The 15,883-nt window shown below is 37.6% G+C and overlaps 1 pseudogene; it reads right to left on the bottom strand.

Annotated features, from left to right (window-relative positions):
• Positions 1–1,278: 1,278 nt before the first annotated feature.
• Positions 1,279–15,102, bottom strand: LOC146551112 (UDP-glucuronosyltransferase 1-2-like; annotated as a pseudogene).
• Positions 15,103–15,883: the final 781 nt, after the last annotated feature.

The raw sequence follows: 15,883 nt of genomic DNA, 5'->3' as shown, positions 1-15,883 counted from the left end.
GCGGGGGCAGCAGCATAGGAGCCCAGACATCCCTACAACCTCCTCTAGCTTGTCCAGGGGAAAACCAAGAAATTCACACGGCAGCCAAGAGATATAATCTCTCCAGCTTGTCCTGTGTCTCCCCCCGAAACACCACACAGGAGGTGCCCAGAATTCTTTCGAGGCAGTCCGAAAGACTTTTTCCATGTCCCAGTTGTGATCTCGGTAACAGGGGATTGGTCTCCCCATGGCTGCCACCCAGCCCCTATGGCACCTCCTGTGGGTGTTGGACCTACAGGAGGGTGGGCCCATGTTTTTCTGGCTGTGCCTTGCCTGGCCACATGGACTAAGGCCTAGGCACCCTAGGCCTGGCTCCAGGGTGGGGTCCCGGTAGGGGTGAACAGTTTCCTCGATCTTCTTGTCACAGGGGTTTTTGAACTGTCTAGCAACTAGAAAAAGGGCGCAGAGTAAACACATAGAGACAGACAACCATACACACCTATGGTCCGTTTAAAATCACTAATTAACCTAATGCTGTGCATGTCTTTGGTTGGAGGGAAGAAGCCTGAGTACCCAGAGAAGCCACACAGACCCAGGGAAGTGGCTGATGGCCACTCCACTCCTAAATTAGTACCTGTTGTTAGCAAAACCCTGATATGTGCTGTCAGGTGTTCATGGAGAGCTGCTAGCATCTTCAGCCAGTAGGTGTGAGTTATGCCAGGTCCTTGTCCAGCTCTTCATACCAGAGACCCATTGCTTGTCTGCTTTTGTGTTGCTGAGTAGTTCTTCATGTAGGAGGTTGCTGTGGTCTGCTCTTAGGTCCATTTACATTTTAGGCCATATTATTTCCTTGATACAGACCTCCCCCTTGCCCCACCCCACACACACACACACAAAAAAGAAAAACACTTTAAACTGTATTTCACACCTGAGAGCTTATGAACCCATGAGAAACAGCACATAGATGTTTGTGGCTTTGTCCACAAGCTTCTCTCAGTAACCCCATGTCACAGAGTGTGGTTTACAGGAAGTGTAACTGAAGTTTTCTCATATCTACTTTACATTTACAGAAAACAGCAAATTGTAAAAACACAAATGTAATCAGAATAATGTGAATAACATATTGTTGTGTTTAAACTGTCATTCTATCATGTCATTTATTATTAATTATTGTCAATTCCAGTTCAGTGTAAACTTCCTTTGCGGTGCCAACATTTATGTATTGTCACAATATTTATGTATGCCTGGATTTCCTCATCCTGATCAGACATCTAATGAGAAATTTACAGAAGACACACACTAATGGGCCTTCCCACGCACCAAGTTATCATACTGGCTAAAGATGAGAGTTATGAGTAGAACTGGCACACCATGATAAATATCTTGGCAAAACCATTTACCATGTTAAAAAACTTTGCTTTTAGGTTGGCCGATTATATAATTCGGAGGTCTTTTGCCAACATGTTACTCAGCAGGATCCCAGCGGTCATGCATTCATGTTTCTGTCCACCTGTCAAACTTTCCTAGGGCCAGTCCTTGAATAATCACTCAGCACCTCCTGTTTTAAACTTTTGTATTTTGATAAAAGGATCATCTACCCATAAACCTTTGGTAATGTAGTAATGTAGTGTATTACTGTGGGTTCCATGTGTACATATTTCTACAGTAGAACCACAGCAACGTCTCTGTGGGCTGTTTTATATTGTTTATAAAGTGCATTGCAGACCATGTTGCAGACTCACCTGATTCTCACCTCTAGCCGTGACTGTGAGCACGTATTCAAACCAAGGAAAATATATGTCAGAGCTGCTTGTGCAAAAGAACTGATGGCCTGATTGCAAGATGAGTCGATGTATAATTTTAAATGTCAGACTGAAGTTGTTCACTTTTTCTTACTTTGGTCTTTTTGATCAGTATATACAAAAGTAAATAAAAAAACATTCTGAAATTAACCAGAGCGATCAACAAATATGGAAAAACAACCCAGCGTCTGTGATGTAATCTCTAAAACGTCCATGTATTGGAGTCATTAAGATTGTGAGTGCATTGAACATGACCACTATGATGAGAAAATAAAGTGGACAGCAAAGAGCAGAGAGAGAGAGGGAAAGGGAGTGAGAGCAAGACAGAGACACAAACTTGACACTAGTAAACAGACAAAACTGACTACACACAGGTGACACTGGAGAAGACGCAAAGAGGAGAGACTAAGACTGATTGGACATGACCTTATTAATTGGTGGTCACATATTCTGTAGCATATACTGATAAACTGCATTTATCAAACAATTTTAGTTCCTAAATAATTTTTTTTTTTTTGCTTTGATTGGTTTTGCTTGTTTGTTTTTTTTAAAAAAAATTTTTTTCCCCCCTCGCCTGTCCCGTTTGGTTTTTACCATCAGAATTATTCTCTAAAGGCAAAGAAAGATGCCCAACTTTTTTTCACAGCTTCATATTTAGCCCACCATTTCAAATCAAGATATTAATCTATGTGAATTGATTATAGTTCAGTCAAGCTTCTGTGTAACTTACTTTGTGTCAGTAATGTCTGCTGTTGTATTCCAGGCCAAAGGTTTATAATATTGTTTACTATGGGTCAACCAGGACAAGTGATGGATGGAATTTTACTTTGGTCATCGAAATCCTAGACAGGGACGAGGACCAAAGTTAGAAAGTATTGCTATCAAGTAGGACAATATATTACTTAAAACGTATTTAATTTTGTAGGCTGTGGGACAGATTTACAACAAAATGCTGAGCTAGGGTGAAGGAGTGTTGTAGGCCTAATAACCAAATAATACAGTGTAAGCTCACATTTTATTCATGTGTTTCTCTCTGAAATGCAGATTAAAGAACTGCTGCTGACGAGAATAAATATATTTTTGATTTAAGGGATATATTTTCTGATGCCAGTCACTGGGCACTGTGCATGAGGTCCTGATGACTGATATGCAGGTGCAAAAGAAGATTTGTCTATAGGACAGCTGCATTATAATGGCACAGTGAACCACGCAGATCTACTCGGCCTGGGGGAGCTCCCCTCCACCTTTTTACAGGTCCCATGTCGTTAGGTTTTTACTACTGTCCACTCAGCACTTTACAGTCCATCCCTAATCATATTCGGAAGGGTATTTCCAGTCTCTTTTATAAACTACCTTTAAAAAAAAAACAAAAACGTCCTTAGCAGACCTTCCTTCTTCCAGTAGTTGCGTGAATACCTCATCCCACGTTACCACCTTCAACAAATCTCTCCCATTTCCTCCAGTTTTTATGAAATTGGTCCATTTTAAGGTAAAAAAAAAAAGTAAGTTTTTCCATTCTATATATTTCCTCCATTATTCCTATCCAATCTTTCTTTGTTGGGGGCGCTTTCTCCAGGATGTTTATCAAGTATTTGTCCTTTAAGGAGGCTGCTGATGGGATATCGCCCCAGTACACAGTACAAAAATCCAAATTTAGTTTGAGACCAGTCACCAAGTAAATTGATTCGACCAATTCACTCCAGTATGACAGGATTATTGGGCATTTCCAAAATATATGGAAATGATCTGCCATGTTTTCCCCACAGTTTCTCCAGCAGTGTCCATCTGTCAGTTGACCTTTTTGTTTGTATTTTATTTTGGGTGTTATAAAAAACCTAATAAAATTTTTCCACGTGAATTCCCTCCAATAACCCGAGCTAGTAGTTTCCATCTGTGTCCTGCATATATTTAACCAACTGTCCTCTGATGTGTTGATTTTAGCCTCCGTTTCCCATTTAATTTTGATATAATTGGTTGATTGATCCTTAAGTGATTGTAAGTTCTGATAAAGTTTAGCAATCAATTTGTTTTTAATCTGACCTTTATAAGCTTCTTTTATAACGGGGACTAGGCCTTCATTACGTTCTTCTATAGTTTTTATATTACTATTGAAATAGGACATAACTTGGAGATATCTGACAAAATCTTGGTTTTCCAAACCATAGGTGTCTCTTAATTTTTCAAAACTTTGTAATCCTTCTTTTCCTAACAATGAGCAAAATGGTCCGATCCCCCTTGTTAACCAAGTTGTATAACGTCTATCTATTTGTGCAGGGATAAATTCCTTATCATGTGTGACCCACCTGAGTTGTTTGAGACCAGCTCCTAATTTAAGACTTTCACATTCATCAAACCATATCTTTAAAGGAGTTTTAGTCCATTCATTTAGATTATTTTTCTGTTCCAAATATAATTTTTTATCTCCTAACATTGTCTGTAGTGGTAATTTTAATTGTGTCACATCTAAATATTTCCATTTTGCTTCATACGTTGGATCACACCAATAAATTAAATATCTTAATTGTGTTTGCTTTAAAATAACTTTCTAAGTTTGGGAGGGAATGTCCACCTCTTTCCTTAGGTAGTTGCAATGTTATATATCTAACTCTTGGTTTGCGGCCTTTCCATATAAATCCCGAAATCATTCTGTTCCATAACGCAAATTGTTTGGCTGGTATGTGTACCAGTATAGATTGAAAAAGGAAAAGCAGTGGTGGAAGTATATTCATTTTGATCAGGTCAATCCTATTGTACAGATCAAGTGGCAGTAGGTTCCACCTTTGAATGTTTTCTTTCAATTCCCTTATAATTGGTGAATAGTTTATTTCATAGATTTCTGTCAGTGTTTTAGGAATCTTAATACCTAGATATTTAATTATTTTATTATTCCAATTAAATTTAGACATACTTTTGATCTTTGTTGTGGGTACGTAATTGTATGTGATCACCTGTGTTTTTTGTATGTTTATTTTATATCCAGAAAGTTCTCCAAACATTTCCATCTTTAACCATAACTTAGGTAAGCTTCTTTCTGGGTCTGTGAGGGTCAGCAAAACATCATCTGCGTATAATCCCATTTTGTATTCCGTATTCCGTATCCATATCCCTTTAATTTGTTCATCCTCTCTAATAGCTTGCGCCAGTGGTTCAATAAATAAAGCAAACAGGGCTGGGCTAAGCGGACATCCCTGCCGACATCCCCTCTGCAAGTCCACTACTCCAGTTAAGCTCCCATTTATTTTTATTCTTGCTGAAGGTAAATAATATAAATTTTTAATCAGTTGAATAAAAGGGTCTCCGAAACCAAACCGCTCGATAACCAAAAATAAATAATCCCACTGGACGGAGTCAAACGCCTTTTCTGCATCAAGGCTTAATGCAATTGATTCCGTTTGGGATTTATTCATATAATCCATTAAATGTAAGGCACGTCTTATACTGTCCTGTATCTGTCTGTTTTTGAGAAATCCTGTCTGATCTTCGTCAATAATTTCTGGTATAGTATTTTAAAGTCTTTCTGCTATTATTGAGGTGAATAATCTATAATCCATATTCAGAATTGAAATTGGTCGATATGAACTGCATTCCCTTTTGTCCTTGCCCACCTTTGGAATTACTGAAATGATTGCCTGTCTCCAGGATGCTGGTGACTCCCCTCCCTCCAACACATAGTTAAAACATTTTAATAATAGCGGTGATAATAACTCTCTAAAGGTTTTATAATATTCTGATGTAAATCCGTCCATACCCGGCATCTTATTTGTTTTTGTTTTCGCAATGGCTTTATCCAGTTCTTGTTTAGTAATTTGTTGCATTAGTCTTTTGTTTTGTTCCCGTCCAATATTAGGTAAATCCAGAGAGTGCAAAAATTTCTGAATGTTTAGAGGGTCAGCCTTTTGTGTCTCTGAATATAAGTTTTTATAATAGTTTTCAAATGAGTTTTGTATTTCTTTAGCAGTGTAACACATTTTTTGTGTCTCATCATCTTTTATACTGTAAATTCCTCTTTCTTCTTGTTGTTTTTTTAATTCTCCAGGCTAATAGTTTCTTTGCCCTAGGGCCGTAATCATAATACTTTTGCTTAACAAATCTGGCTTTTAGTTCTTCTTGTCTGTCATATATATCATTTAATTTACGTTTTGTTAAATTTATCTCTTCCAATGTTTGAGAGTCTTCAACAGTGGCATGTTTAGTCTCTAAATTCTTTAATGTAAGTAGTAACTCATTAATTTGCCTTTGATTCTCTTTCTTTTTGTACGAGGACCACACTTTTTCTTCTTTTTTTTGGGAGGGGGGGGGGGGGGGTGTTTGGTTTTTGTTTGTTCGTTTGTGAAATAAAAAGTTCTTTATTTTTCAGTAATGATGGGAACAAACGTTAGTATACAAACCTAGCTTTTTGTGTTTGCATCTTCATGTGACATTATCACGGTGTGGTTTATAAATACGTTTTCTGTGATTTTCATTTAAAAATGAAATAAAGGGTTGAATGGAAAAAAAAAGGACAGCTGCATTATATTAAATAAAATATTCCAATGTATAAACCTGAAATCTGTGTGTAACAGTTGATTTTTTTTTTTTTTGCAGCACTAGAAACAACTATCACAGGCATATCAGGCATAAGACATCCCATCTCTGTCATTAAGTTTTGTGCAATTTGCTTCAAACCTTGTTAAATTATGTTTATGCATTAATTTAAAGACATTCTGCTGAAAGGAGAACTCCTACAAAGGCATATGCCTTAAAGCCAGCTGCAAAAATCCCCCTGTCCAATGCTTTAAATCATAAAAGTGACTGTTAGTAAGCCCCTTTACTTTGCAATGGTATTTTGTTCTTCTTTACATAATTTGTGTTTTTGATTTAAGGGATTTTTTTTTTGATGTAAGTCACTGGGCACTGCGCATGAGGTCCTGAGGTTCTTTAAAATGCCACCCTTCGTCATGGTATTTTGTTCTTGTTACAAACAAGAGGGTAAGAACATTTGTGGTGAAGTTAGATGCACATTTTGTTCTTTATCTTTACCACATCGCAGTTTCAAAATGTCAGGCATCTACTATCACATTGTTGAAGAGACTAGTGAAAACACTTTTGATTCTTTGCACACTGCTCTTTTGTTTTCCTAGGTCTGTCACAATTTCCATACCCACTTTTCTTTGCTAGTTTTGAAATTTTCTTTGTGGTTAGGAGAAGGAGACAGGACACACTTTTCAAGCATATCTCATTTCTTGTTATCTTCCTTTGTTGAAAACCCAGTCAGTTTGCTGTGTTTAGTTAGTCCTGTCACCTCTCTCTCTCACTTCTTTTTGATGATTTAATTTTGTTTTGCTCCTGTGAATTTTCCCCCATTCTACCTTGGTCATATGGTATACCTTGGTATATTTGGTATATTTTCTGGCTCCCTGTGTTATGTTCACTTGACTGTTTTTTCTTCTTCTGATCTCTTGTGATTTTGGACATTTGTTATCTTTTGGACTTTTTTTTAGCCATTAGTGCGTTATTACAGCTTTGTTTTGGTAGATTTTGTACCTCTTGTGTACTGTACTTCAGGTCCATAACATCTGCTAAAGACTTCAAGATGGACACAGACGTCCAAAAAAAACGACAGAAAACTCAACTGAGAACTGCAAGTTATGCCAAATGTCATTGCGCAAATGATCTGAATAAGCCACACTATGCAGTTGACTGATAAACAAATAGTGTATTCACACCCCCCAAATTGCTCATCAAAATCAGGTTCTCTTTTCTTACACGTAGTAAATGGCAGCATGACTTTCTTTATCCCCCATCTGGATTACTAAGTGCTTCTCTTTTCCAATAGTCAGCTGACCTGCAGTAGTATTTGGGGAAACATCAGCATGCTATAAACTTACTTGTGGTTTGGACAATTGTTATCTTTTGGACTTTGTATTTTTGGACTTCAGCGAGCTATTACAACTTGATTTTAGTAGATTGTGTGCCTCCTGTGTACTGCATTGGCCCACAATGTCTCAAAATTCCACAAAACACTGATTACTCATATGTGTCTCCCACTCACATATGTTTACAGAAAATAAATTCTTGGAGATACACAACACAAGATACAAAAGATATATGGAAGTGAAAACCACAAATTTTGAAGGCCTTTGAAGGCTTACCTTGGAAGCCGCCGATATAGATGACATTGGGCATGGTGGGACGAGGGAACTCAAATGTAAAGTCAACCCGCATGAGCCACAGGTCAGCCTTTTGGGTTAGAGACATGAGGCTAACATTATTTCCAAAATAACGATCACACAAGGCCTAATATGGTTGTCTGGAGACATAGTAGTCCCTGTAAAAAACCATGATGTAATGGATCATATTTCTGATTCTTTGAAAAAAATCTATTTTGTCAGAGTTATGGGAAAAGCATATAGGGATGTAGGACACTGAAGAAGGAGCGACGGCAAGGTGTGCCTCTCCACTAAAAAGCCAGCGCACATTGAAAACCAAAGGCAGCTGGAGGTGATGTGCTAACAGCACACCACCTGGAAATGTAGGATCGGTCAGAAAAAGATCATATCCAGTTTTGTTTAGGTCCCCAATCAGTGTCTTATTCTCAAAGATGGTGGAAGTAAATTTTGCCACAACTTCCTGGTTTTGTAGCAAAAGGGTAAACATATTCCAGAGTGAGCCGGCATTCTTATTAATTTCCACTGACCTCTTCAAAAAAGAGCTCATGAAGTCTTGACTCTCAACGGGCTGAGATTCTTCCTGGATGATCGTGATGGAGGTGTAATAAGGTGAGAATTCAGAAATATACCAGCTGGTGGATGAACGTAGCACCGTGATTTGATGACCTTGAGAGTGAAGAGCCTTCACAAGGACTTTCATGTTAAGCCAGTGGCTTTCATCTACTGGAAACACTAGCACTTTTGCACCATCACATGGGAAAGTCAGAGTTAAATAAATAAATAAAATTCAGTTGAATCAAATTGAGCACATGATATCTACTATAGACTTCTTCTAAAATTGTAATAGTTAACCTTATCAAACACCTGCCCATTTACACAATAACTGAAGCATGGCATTTATTTTAATTATTTACATTTGTTTGTGGTCACCTTACAAATGTTCCTAGGGTCATTCCTTCTACAATTTATCAGAACATTCAATGGCCAAATAGCTGTCACCACCAGTTACGGGATCAGAAACATGTCATTTTACCAATATTTTGATAATAGGCTCATCTACCAGTTATTTCTTGTGTCAAATGCTGTGAAATGGATAAAGAAAAAATTACGGTCTATTTCCCTGTTTCCAGTATTTGTTCTATTTTTAATTTAAATATTATTTTTTTATTTACCATGGAGGTAAACTTCTGCATGACCTCTATGCAAGAAGCAAATGATGTTTGTGGCTCAAGAAGCAAGGGACGATCATGGCTCAGGAGTTGGTAGTTCTTCTTGTAACCGGGAGGTTGCCGGTTCTCGGCCGTTGTGTCCTTGGGCAAGACACTTCACCTGTTGCCTACTGGTGATGGTCAGAGGGCCCGGTGGCGCCAGTGTCCGGCAGCCTCGCCTCTGTCAGTGCGCCCCAGGGCAGCTGTGGCTACAATGTAGCTGCCATCACCAGTGTGTGAATGTGTGTGTGAATGGGTGAATGTAGTGTGAAGCGCTTTGGGGTCCTTAGGGACTAAGTAAAGCGCTATACAAGTACAGGCCATTTTATCATGTTCTTCTTTTGCTTTTTGATCTAGGACTTTTATTGCATCATTGTTCAGGAGTTGTGTTCCTATAGGTTGAAGCAAATCCTCCTTTTTCCACATCTTCCAGATGTAATCTTTTCTCCAAAGTCCTTGAACTCTCTCATATTGATAGGAGGTGCTGGTTCTTTTCCTTAAGTGGTACAGAGATGTCGGTTGTCATTATAATTTCTTTTTTAAAAATCTTCCACTCTTCTGGTTTGAATTCTCAGAATTTACTCTTATTTTATTTTGTCTTAATTTTGAATTCGTCCTACTCGAATTATGTCGTTGTTTTCGTATTTATTTCCTGTTTTTAATTTGTCGTTACTTGTTTCAGCCTCAACTGTTATTTTGTTATTATTATCATTTTCAATTTCTTTCTCTAAATACTTCTCTTATTATTATTATTATTTTGGAAATTATCAGTATTTGTTTATACTTTATTATTACTCCGGTCTTTTTGTTAATCAATTAATGACTTAAAAAAAATCCTATCCTCAAATGAATGTCAGTGCGCCCCAGGGTGGCTGTGGCTACAGTGCAGCTTGCCATCACCAATGGTTTGAATGTGTGTGTGAATGGGTGGATGACTGAATATGTAAAGCGCTTTGGGATCCTTAGGAACTAGTAAGGCATTATACAAATACAGGCCATTTACCATTTTACCATTTTACCATGAATGAGGTGAAACGTCTTTAAGTAGCTTAAAGAAGTCCAGACGCTTCTCTTTCCAAGCTCCTTAGACTGTGATGACCTGGATAACTGAGTAACTTCACAGACATATCTTCAAATAGTTTTTCTTAAAATTGTGTTTAATTAATTTATTTAGTGTTCTTGTTCTATTTTATTTATTCATTTTATTATTATTTTCAGTTCCACCTGCGCCCACCAGGGACTGGGGAGTGACCTGCAGTATCACCCTCCCACTGGATTGAGCCAGATAGCACATGAGCTCAGTCCTCCGACGAGTTGGCACTATTTTTTCTTTTAGCTGTAATACCCTCTTTGGATACAGGGTGTCGCACTCTGATGAATAGACCCATGCTTCCTACTTCTTCACTTTCCCTTAGCGTTCTACCACTTCCAGTTTTATTGGTTGTGCAACATAAGGAAGAAAATTAGAAAGAAAAACAAAGAACTACTACAGTGAAAGACGTACATTTACCCCAATTTGCTGTTTTTATAAGAAGTACAATATCCCAAAAAGCTTTAAAATACGTTATACCATAGAATTTTCATGATGTTGCTTTCATTATCCTCTTCGATTAAGATACTTTAAATACAGTGAGTACTTCCTATTTTTACTGTCCTCAATTTTTTTTACCAATTCACTACCTCGACTGGACTTTGATACCAATGTGGAGGTAAAATGAAAAATAAAATTGTTGTATAACAATTAAGGCCTCAACTGGACTTTGGTTAAGAGAAAATTGCTTGACACTGAGACTGGGGGAGACACACACATGGAAACAAGACAGACTGAAGAGACAGAGAAAACGAGGGACACAGAGGGGGCGAGAGACACAATGGGCAATGAAAGGGAACAGAGTAGATGAACATGAACCTAAGAACTAGAAATATAAATGATTCAACTATAGGAAGAGCAAACTCATGTCACTGAGTTTGCTCTTCACTCAAACATGAATGACACTAAATCAAAGAATATCAATTAAACCACAAAATACATAAATACTGGGTCACAGTCCCAGGACCATGACATCAGTATGCTATTACAACATGCGTACCTCCCTTATACTGCATTGTTCCATAAGATCTCAAAATTCCACACAGCACTGAATGAGAACAGTGAGAATTCAGAAATGTGATTTGATGACATTGAGAATGAACAGCCTCCACAAGGATTTTCATATTAAGCCAGTGGCTTCCATCTACTGGAAATACTAGCACTTTTCCACCATCACATGACAAAGTCATAACTAAAAACGACAGTAAGAAAGTCCAGGCTGGATATGGCTCCATCTCTGCAAAACAGACAAATTATTGAATCAACAAATATTTTCAATTCAAATTATACAGTCCACCATTTTCAGATGTTCAAAACTCACAGTTTAACAAGATTAACCTGAACTAGAATGATGCATAACTCTAATCACATTCAGTCCGTGTGACCACCTGCCCAAGCCAAAGAAAATTTATATATCTGAGCTGCTTGTGCAACAGAACTGAGGACCTGCTGGTTGAACGATGAGTAAATGTATAACTATACATGTCTGACTAAACCTTTTCAGTCTGTTCAGTCTTTGCTCCCTTTACCCATGTAAATAAAAAATCTTCCAAAGATTACTATAGCTTTCGGTAAATGCCAAAAACAGCAGCTGTGACAGTATAGCTAAACAAGTATGCATTGCATTTTTTATATTGGGAGTGATTTGAAAACAACCACTACCACGAGAACGTATAGAAACAGAAACTTACGAGTAGTGTAGCACCTTTGCTTGCTCGTGTCATGTTCTTAATTCTTGCTTCTCAATTAATTAGCTATCTTAACTATTTGAACACTGAGATTGTCAGACATTCAGTTCAAACTGCCTCACCACTGGAAACCCAAGTCCCTGGCAAGACCTTACTATTTACCATCATTGAGCATATAGTGTGAAAGTTAAAAAATGGAGTTGATTGATCCTAATCTCACAGATTTCATAACTAAAAAAATCCATTTCGAACATTGGAACAGTTACAGTAACATTAAAATGCTATCCACTGCAGTTTTTGAGTTTCTTGTTCAAATTTTCTAGCCCTTAGTTTAAAATTGTTTTGTTTAGGTGTGCGTCTATCCTTTGCATTTGTTAGTTACTTCTTGATTTTTTTTGTGTGCTATTTGTATTTAGTTTCACTTCCCCATGCGTCATTACGTTGGTTATTTGCACTTGTGTGCAAATAATCCCGTAAGTAGAGATATTTATACACACAGCGCTACTTAGCAGAAGTAGCGCTGTGTGTATATATAGCTTCACTTTTCTTCTTGTTCCTTGTAAGAATACTTCATACTTCATACTCTGATAGATGCATTAGAAAGCAACTTGGGATTAGCATCTTGCCCAAAGATATTTGGCATGTAGTTCAATCACAAGAGTGTTGCAAAAACTGGCACTTTGACACCTAAAATCTCTGGAGTCTCTGGAGATGTAACAATAGAGGTAACATATGCAGATAAATGTTTTTTTACTTAAAGCACAGAGTACTATTTGATATGAATATAGGGAAAGTGCAAAGCAGGGTAAAAATAGAGCTGTCATGCAGCAACACATTGACTTCCTTTTTAACTACATGGAAAATTTTACTCCTTTTGAAATGAGTCACTACTAATTACGAGTCTTCAGTGTTCCTTAAATGTCATTGTTACACTTACTATTTTGACAAAGTTTAAGATATGCCAGGTCTCTCTTGGAAATGAGATTTTTAACCTCAATGAGATTTTTACCTGGATAAATAAAGGATTAATATAAAAAAATATATATTTTCTACTTTATTGTTTAGAATAAATTCAAATACACAAAATCTAGTTTCTTCATGTTCATACTCTTCATATTAGTTGTTGTAGTTTAAAAAACAAACACCCCCCCCCCCCCCCCCCCCCCCCCAGAAAGGTTTCCTAAGGATGCAGCTTGGCTGTGGAAAGATCACTTCAAGGATCTTCTTCTAGCATGAGCACAGACTGAGAACAAAGATCTAGTCCAACTCTCGAGCATATTTCGAGGTGTGTGGGATAAGGCTAAGGCTGGCCTTTGTAACTGATTCTGTTCATAGTATTTTATTATCAGTTCAATACAATTTAAATTTTCATAGAACCAAACGACAGCAACACTTACCTCAGACAAACCACCACAAACCAAAGACCCTTCAGTAAGAGAGAATAATTAGAATTTCTAAGCTAACTGAGTGACAGAGGGTGATGGGTTTGGTGGTTTCTTATCTCTGCATTTTGAATATAATATAGTTTATGGTGGTTCATTCCCTGGCTCCTCCAGTCTACTTGTCAAATGTCCTTGGGCAAGATACTAACCCCAAGTTATTCTCTGATGCATCCATCAGAGTGTGAATGGCTGTGAATAGTGTGAACAAGGCAAGCTGGCCCTCCCTCTGGTTTCACTGATCAGTTTTGACCGGCATGTTAATACACACATGCAGATATTTTTAGAAATGTAGTGTTTATTAAAAACACCAGGCACTTAAATCTCTCTTAGAAACGTAGACTATGGTCCTACCTACATTTTGGTATTCTGCAAACCTCAGGTGGGTTTGTTTGCATTTGGCTATAAATATTCATATTTTCTGTGTTTGTATTTTCTCTTTGTGCTTTGTCTGTCAATGTCATGTCATTTTTCTGCTGTGAAGAAAGCTGAGACTTCCTCGAGTCTTGGCTAATTTGATAGCCAAGCTTTAAATGTTTTAGAAATACCTTAAGAAGCGTGTGACAATCAATTTCTCTACATAAAATTACAGCACATTTCGATGTTCAGATTTAAATATCTGCTGGGCTCACAGCTCTGTGTACTTTAGAAATGATCACATTATTTTTAACTGTCGTTTCCGTTACTACCACACCCAATTGCAAAGTATACACAGGATGTAACAAAATCATTATCTAGATCTGCTGTAAGATGCGGTGGATTAGATGTCTGCTAGAAAAAAAAAACTGCGCACACAGAAACTGTTGATCCCCCCGGCTTGATAACCTAAGTCTCTCTCTACTTGTCTAAACCACAAGAACCGATACACAGACGTAAGAAAGCAGCAGAGTTTCTCATAAACATTGTTATATTTGAATATGAAGAAGAGGTGTCCAAGAGAGCAATCAAGTTTCCCGCTGTTGTTGCTTCTGTTCTCCTCTTATTTTACCTAGCCTGTCAGCTGAGATAGTATAGAATGAACTTCAAATCATATGAGGTGAAATCCCATTTAATGAGTTTCTTACAGCAACGACAAATCAAATTAAATGAATCCATCCATCCATTCGCTTCCGCTTATCCTTTTCAGGGTCGCGGGGGGCGCTGGAGCCTATCCCAGCTGTCATAGGGCGAAAGGCGGGGTACACCCTGGACAGGTCGCCAGTCTGTCGCAGGGCTAACACATAGGGACAGCCAACCATTCACACTCACATTCACACCTAGTGGCAATTTGAATTATCCAATTAACCTATCCCCACAAATTAAATGAAAAAAGAAAAAAAAACATGAAGGGAAAGCAAAAAACAAAACACGTAACAAAACCTAAGAAATGATCCACTGAGGCCACTGATTTCTGTACATTTTTTTTCTTATCTGTGAGGAACCTTAGAGAAATTTTTGACCAGGACATGTCCTTCAATGCACATATTAAACAAATATGTAAGACTTCTTTTTTCCATTTTTGCAACATCTCTAAAATTAGAAATATCCTGTCTCAGGGTGATGCTGAAAAACTAGTTCATGCATTTATTACTTCCAGGCTGGGCTATTGTAATTCATTATTACAATAGTACTAATGAGCCTCCACAAGGATTTTCATGTGAAGCCAGTGGCTTCCATCTACTGGAAATATTAGCACTTTTCCACCATCACATGAGGAAGTCATAGCTAAAAACGACAGTAAGAAAGTCAAAGCTGGATATGGCTCCATCTCTGCAAAACAGACACATTCTTGAATCAACAAATATTTTCAATTCAAAGAGTTTTTGGGCTTCAGAAGAACAGTATCCATACTTAGTTGGTCACATGATTGTTGGCTTTTGGAAATTTCTCCTTGTTATTGTTAGGGTCTTTAACTTCCAATATAAAGTGCCTTGAGGTGACTATTGTTGCGGGTGGTTTAAATAAAAGTGTATTGAATTGAATTGAACACAGGATCTCTAATATGGACTTCTTCCAAAATGATAATAGTTAACCTTAGCAAACAACTGTCCATTTGCACAATAACTGGAACATCAAATATATTTGCATTATCTTAAGTTTCTTGTTCGAATTTTCTAGTCCCTATTTTAAAAAATGTTTTGTTTAAGTGTGCATCTATCCTTTGATATTATCACATTTGTTAGTTACTTCTTGTTTTATTTTATGTGTTATTTGTCACTTGTATTTAGTTTCACTCCCACATGTGTCATTACGTCGGTGTTTTGCAATAATCCCGTAAGTAGTTATATTTATACTGGGCTACTTATCAGAAGTAGCACTGTGATTATAAATAGCTTCACTTTTCTTTTTGTTTCTTTTAAGAGCATCTGTGTCCCTTCATACTCTGATAGATGCACTGGACTTGGGGTTAGCATCTTTCCCAATGATATTTGGCATGTAGAAGTTGAATCACTAGAATGTTGCAAAAACAGGCACTTTGACACCTAAGATGTGAGTCTCTGGAGATGTAACAATCGAAGTGAGGGCTTGAGGGGTATGTGGTATCAGGC

Source organism: Mchenga conophoros, linkage group LG20, assembly GCF_057382185.1.
Source record: "Mchenga conophoros isolate Kocher_MC1m ecotype Shallow Benthic linkage group LG20, M_conophoros_male_GT1.1, whole genome shotgun sequence".
In the NCBI taxonomy this organism is placed as follows: Eukaryota; Metazoa; Chordata; class Actinopteri; order Cichliformes; family Cichlidae; genus Mchenga; species Mchenga conophoros.
Note: the sequence above shows the minus strand (reverse complement) of the source record. Positions and strands in the feature narration are given on the sequence as shown.